Raw genomic sequence first — 7,462 nt, 5'->3', positions numbered from 1 at the left:
CCTGAACAAAGAAAAAAACGACTAAACCACTTTTTAGAAATCTATATCCACTAGAAATAACTCATCCGTAGAAATAACAAACGATTTAGTGTCCAAGAAAAGAAATTGTGGAGTAAGTTCTTCGACCAAGTTTGAGCTATTACTGGTGTACCGTTTCGTTCTCTTTCTCTCTTCTCTCTTCTTCTGTCATAGGCCGTCCAGGCATCTTGCAACCCTAGTAGATTCAAAATTAAAGACTCATGCCAAAAATTGCAATTCAGAGCAAAAAGCAGCACTAAACAACTTAAAAATACACACAGCTTTAAGTTTATATCCCTCCAATGCTTGACTTGAATAACTATACTACGTAGCCACCAGTGTGTCCTGACCACAGCTATATTATGTCAAACCTGGATTGAAACCAGCGAAAAATGCAAGAAAAAAATATTTTCCAAACCGTACCTGAATACGAGAAGCATGGACTGTTAAGAGCTTTTGTTGAGATAGCATGGCCATGTAGCCACATTGAGCCACAGAAAGAGGGTGAAAAATTAAGCCTCATTCATGCTCAGGTGTGAGTGTCTGACCTGGCTTAAACCTGTGATCCAACCAACAACCAGTCCCTGGTCAGCGGTCAACTTCAAGAAACAACTGTGTCGGGGCCAAAAGCCAAAGCTCCAATGCGCTTGTTACATCAACAGATGAACTTTAATTCGATTTTGCGAAGTTCCTTAACTTAAAGTGGTTCCTAAAAGAAATGAACGCAAATACGTTACTACAATGAACTAAGTGAAACAGAAATCAACAAAAGAATTACAAACAATGAAACATACGAATCGACGAGTGGAAATAATACTTACAAACGTTGTATGGCTTTTTAAAACGGAATAAACTAAAGCAAGGGACGATAAAACTTCAACAAGACAACGTAGACCCTCCAAAGTTCAAAATGAAAATGAATTTTTAAGCAAAGCGGCGAATTTTATACTAATGAACTAAACAAAGGCAAAATTATGGAGGAAAAAACTAACAGCATAATGATTACGAAAACGACATATAATCGTGACAGAAAGTAATTCTAAAAACAAAGGCGAACAAAATATTCATGAAAATGCGGCATCAACATCTGGCTCCCCTAAGAGTTTGTAGTTTGCGAAAAAACTCTTACAGTCTGAAGCTCTTTAAAAACAAAATACAGAAAGTTTCAGTTATGTCACTAAAGGCTCCTCTGGCTTGGATTTAAACCCTGGTCTTGTGGCGTCTTTTCAAGGATAAGGACAAGCTTGTGGACTGGACAATCTAGTGTTGTTGTTCCTGTAGTGACTCTGACAGAACGCACGTTTCCTTCTGCATCGGGATAGGTGTCGACTATTCAAGCCATAGGCCAATCGTTTTGTGCAGCTCAATCATCTGCGATGAGGACCAGGTCTCCCTTTTCGAAGTTCCTTCTTGGGCAATTCCATTTCACTCTTCGCTGCAGACATTGAACATACTCCTTTCTCCATCTTGACCACAATATGTTGGCAACAACAACAATTTTATTTACCCCATAAACTTACTTACATGCAGATAAATTATTCTAAAAGATAGAGATAGATATAGGGGGTCTGGCTGCCTGAAATAACTAAAAAGTTAAAAGGGGCAGGCAGCCTGTATTACAATTTTTTTTAGGATAGTTTAGGTCGGACACACATACACACACATATACATCACAAAAATAGGATCAATATAAAAACAACAATGAATTAGAAGAGCAAAACAGCCTTAACATCCTTAAATATATTGAATTGAGGCGGAGCTAGTATTTTTTTAAATAATGGGCTTGAATTTTTTTCTTAAACATTGCTTTAGATGATGATTTTATGTCTTCATCAATACAATTCCATATAGAGGGACCCTGAAACTGAATATTAAACTTGCCGTAATTAGTTCTAACAAAAGGAAGATAGTAAGATTGTTTTGCTGCAAGTCTAGTATTATATTTATGAATATTAGTTACTTTAGTGAAAAATGAATGAAAGGCAGTAGGTAGGAGCTGATTATGAAATTTATACATGAATGTAGTGTAAATGTGTAAATTGTGTAAATGTGCGCTTAGTCGACCCCTCCCTACAAGGGCTTTTCAGGATTAACCGGCTCAACAGGATCGTACTGAATGCACGTGAAGGCACCCACGGCTGCCACCAGATGATCCGTGTGTGATCTCGGAGCACCGCAAACCCAGCCAGATGTTATTAACTGGGAGTCGATTTTGAGGAGGGAGGAAAACCGGAGTATCCGGAGAAAAACCCTCAGTCAGGTTGAGATGGACTGAAACTCAGCCCACATACGACCCGAGGTCAGAGTTGACCCTGGGTCACAGAGGTGGGAGGCACGATTGATGACCACTAAACCACCCTGACTCCCCAGTAATATGAAATGTTACAAGATCATAGAATTTGATGACCCGGAGAGATTTAAATAAGGGGCTCGAAGGGCTATCATATTGAGAAAAAGTAATAGTACGCAAGGCTTTCTTTTGAAGTATAAATATTGGTTTAAGTGTTGATTCATACGTATTGCCCCATATGATGATGCCATAGATCATAAAAGGGTAGATTAAGGCATAATATAGCTTTAACAGGATACTAAGAACTATATAATGCCTTAGTTTAGATAAAATACCAATGCTTCTTCTAATTTTTTTTACTACAAAATCTACTCGAGGTTTCCAACTTAGGTGTGAATCAATTAGTATGCTAAGGTACTTAATGCAATACTCTCTTTTCAATTGTTTGTTGTTTAAAGAGAGATTAAAGGAAAAATCCTGTCATCTTTTTTGAGGTGGATGAAAAATTATGAAGTTTGATTTTTCTATATTTAGGGAGAGTTTATTAGCACTTAGCCAAGTATGAACATTGATTAATTCAGAATTTATCCTATTTTTGTCGTATCTGGAGGCTTTTATTCTCATAGAATAAATTTGCATCATCTGCGAAAAGGTGAAAATCAAACAATTCTGAAGAACAGTGGAAGTCATTTATATATAACAAAAATCTGCATTTGCAATTCCTCTTATACCATAATGTTCTAGCTTTCCTAGTAGGATTTTATGATTGACTGTATCAAATGCTTTACTAAAATCGAGGAAAATTCCACAGGAATAGTTTCGTTCCTCAATTCCTTTTTGTATTTCATCTACTATAGATAATATTGCATGATCAGTACTATGTTTAGGCCTAGAGTCAAATTGCTTCTCAAATAATACATGATGCTTGTCTAGAAAACTAACAAGTCTATTATACATAAGTGTCTCAATTAGTTTGTGAAAAATTGAAAGCAATGAGATGGGGCGATAATTTGACAACCTAGTCTGGGATCCCTTTTTGAAAACAGGTATCACATTAGATAATTTCAGGGCATTTGGTACATTACCAGACAGAAGTGAATTATTAAAAAGTATTTTTAATGGTGTAGATAAAACAGATTTTAGCAGCTTCAGGATGTCAACTGATATGCTGTAAGGTCCTGTAGCTTTTCCTGGTTTTAATTTAGAAATCTCATTTTCAATCCCATCTATAGTTGTTGGGTAAATAAAGAATGAATCACAAACTGGATTACATAAATATTCCATAGGCGATTTTTCTACAATGCTTATTGATTTAGTTAAGTTATTTCCTATGCTAGAAAAATATGTATTAAAAGCATTTGCTACCTCAACTGGGCTAACAATTTCACAATCATTTACTCTAAGCTTAATATGTTTTGCACTGGTCGGGGTTTTGTAGTTAACTATTTGTTTGACTCCCTTCCATATTCTTTTACAATCATTAATATTATCAAAGAAATAATTGTTGTAGTATTCCTTGTTGGCTATTTTGAGAAGATGGTTTAATTTATTCCTATATAATTTAAATTTTGAATGGATATAAGTGGATCTGGTCTTAATAAATTTCTTATATAGGTTATTTTTAACATATATTGATTTTCTCAAAGCAGAGGTAATCCATGGCTTCAAGAGGAATTTCCGTTCCCTCTTGGAAAGTTGCTTAATAGGGATATGCTTGTCAATAATAGTTGACATCACATTATAAAAGGAGCTGAATGTGCTTGAAGAATCTTGTTCAGATGAAATAACAGTTTGCCAATTGATAGTCAGGAATTCACTTATCATATCTTGTGGGTTAAAAGTTGAATAGTCTCTTTCATACAGTTTAACATTGTTATGAAGAGATGAAAATTTATCGAAAATAAGAAAATTAGGCAAATGATCTGTTATATCATAAATTATATTTTCACTGATTGTGAAGTGCTCCAATGAGTTAAAAAATATATTATCACTTAGTCTTTTAGAACGATCTGTTATTCTTGTGGGCTGTAGAATATGAACCTGGAAACAAAATGAGCTAATAATATTTATGAAATCATTAGTTGGATAATGATTTTCAAATTTGAGAAGGTCAAAATGAAAATCACCTAGTATTGCACAGTACTTACTACCTCGATCAATCTTCTCAGCGGTAGAATTTAAATACTCAAAAAAGCTTTCCAAATTACCATTGGGATGCCTGTATATAATGCCACAGAGGATATTTAAGCCATGGGTATTGTGTATTTCAATCCAAAGGGCTTCATAATCAGCAGTAGAGGTAGATAGCTCTGATATGACAGTAAAATTCAAGTCATTTTTTGTATAAAAACCAACACCTCCAGCATTTGAAAGAGTAGGTTGCGAGAAAAATGAGTACCCAGGTAAATCAATATTAAGTTAGGGTTGTTGATCCACCTTAATTTTAGTTTCAGTTAAACCAATCACTGAGAAAGGGAAGTATAGCTCTGATAGCATAGTATTAAAATCCTCAAAATTACTTTACAAGCTTCTGATATTAGAATTTAAAATAGAAAATGCATTGTTACTTGATAAACAATCAAAAATATCAGGGTTGCTGTGAAAGTCATGAAGGGTATAGTAGCTAAAGTTGATATCTGCAGGCATATTCAGGTCCACATCTAAATTTGTCAGATGGGCCACATTGTCAGCATAGTTAATAGCTAAGGATGGTAAGGTAGAGTACTCACTGAGTGTGTCTCCATCAGAGGTATTAGCAATGCCATCAGGACATTTAGGACAGATGCTCACAGGCACATTTGTTGTCTCTATTGAGGTTATGTGAGAGGTAGGTTAGAGATTCCATCGTGAAGATTTTGATCCTTGAGCTACTGATTCTTCTGGTGTTGATCTTCCGTTTTGATTCCTGATTTTTTTCACAAGATCCAAGCTGTGAATGGAGATGACTGAGGATGCCTCGGTAGCTCTCAAGAATACCCTTCCGTTTGATGTCCAGAGGAATTTGTAATCCAGATCTTTCTTCAATTTATAAGCTTCGTTAAAAAGGACACGATTTGCAGGGGAAAGGCTTTCGGAGATGTACATCCTATTCTCATCCGGAAATCCAAGGGCTTTGGATGTAATATCCTTGAGCTTCATTCTTGCCTGATAAAATGCATCTTTTGTGTCACGCCTGACAAACTTGACAATAATGGGCGGTGGGCCAAGTTTTCCGCTTTTGTACAATTTAGGTGGTGGAAGACGGTGGCTGACCGATACATCTATATCAGCAATTTCAACACCAACAGCTTTCCCCAATTGTTTCACAGTTGTATTCGTTGATTCATCGGGATTCTGCGGAACGCCTCGTATCTCCACACACTCTCTTCGAGTGTATTGCTCCAAGTCATTGTTTGCCTTGGTCACAGACTTGAGCGAGATATCCAGTTTGTTCAGAGTTTTTTGCAATATCTTGTTCTCATTTAGTAGCTTCTTGTTCTCATCTTCACACACTAAGAGTCTTTTAGAAGTGTATCATATTGTTTGCTGGTAAAGCTTTAGACTTCTTAAGTATCTTCTACAGTTTTCTTCAACTCATCGAATGTTGACTTGAACGGAGCTAGTTTTTGCTCTAGTTTCTCCTCCAGAATGACAATTAACTCCTCACTGGTGACAGATGTCATCATAACACGAAAATACAAACACATAAGAAGTGATAGAAACAAAATTTAGGTTACGTAGGCCACTTGGCAAGGATGTTTTCCCGGAGTACGAGAAAAGGCCGCCATCATGGGCGCCAACCGCTGACCAAGGTATTGGACCCTTCTCCATCTTTTGCGCAAATAAACATCTTTCTGGAAATTGCCAGGTGGGGGTAACACAACCTTGGATTTCAACAGTCAAACTTCAAAACCTTAGCGTCGTTTAACTTAGTACCATTCACAGTTCTCAGCATCAGCTTCGTGTCGCCACCTTTAACATCCAAGCAGGCAGGTACGTCTTCAAGAGCAAAGGTACCGGTTCTACGACTGTCGAGCATGGTGTTGATAAACACTTCAGTTCCGGCGGCTTTTAGTCTGACAGGGACTATAGGTACGGTAGTTACTGGATACCCTGTGCCAACACTACAAACGGCCTCCTCTGTTTCAGCATGAGAAGTAGTTACGACATCCACTGATTGCTCGTTTGAGGGAATCTGATTCCTGATTGTTGGCTGATTACGATGAATGTTGTCATCATGGAGTCCGGTAGGATGACGTCTATACATACATACTTAATTGACTGCTCCCCACAGGGGCTTTTCAGGGCCAATGAAACACAATTAACGAAACGATAGAACACAACAACAACTGATAAGAATCCCAACTGGCCGGAGGCAAACCAGTTGGCTATTTACAGGTGCAGATGGGAAGTTGAACAAGGGACTACCAGGAACAAATTCAACGAGTAGTCAGAGGAGGTCTTGAACCTGGGATCTCCGGCTCTCAAGGCAAGGGCCCTAACCACTGGGGCACACCCGTTTGACCTATGACCACCACCGTAGCATGCGAAGCACAGCTCTTTCCGCTTTAGAAACTCTCTCCTTTCTTGTCAGGAGTTCTTTTAAGTACTCTTTGCAGTCATCAAGGTCATGACTCTTCCCATACATCTCACACAAGTTTTCAGGGTCACACCTTTCGTTCTTGGGTGCAGTACAGTCGAGGCCAAGAGCCAAAGCTCTGATGAGCTTGTTGCATTAACAGATTAACAGATTAACTTTAATTCGATTTGCAAAGTTCCATAACTTAAAGCGGTTAAAGCGGTTCCTAAAAGAAATGAACACAAATACGTTACTGCAATGAACTAAGTGAAACAGAAATCGACAAAAGAATTACAAACGAATCTACGAGTGGAAATAATACTTACAAACGTTGTAGAGCTTTTAAAAACGGAACAAACTAAAGCAAGGAGCAAGACAATGTAGACTCTCCGAGGTACAAAATGGGAATGAATTTTTAAGCAGAGCGGTGAATTTTTATACTACTGAACTAAACAAAGGCAAAATTATGCAGGAAAAAACTAACAGAATAATGATTACGAAAACGACATATGAGCATGACAGAAAATAATTCTAAAAACAAAGGCGAACAATGAAAATGCAGCAGCAACACGCTGACCTTGATAAGGTCCAACTTG

This window comes from Montipora foliosa, chromosome 11, assembly GCF_036669935.1.
Source record: "Montipora foliosa isolate CH-2021 chromosome 11, ASM3666993v2, whole genome shotgun sequence".
Taxonomy (NCBI): domain Eukaryota; kingdom Metazoa; phylum Cnidaria; class Anthozoa; order Scleractinia; family Acroporidae; genus Montipora; species Montipora foliosa.
Note: the sequence above shows the minus strand (reverse complement) of the source record.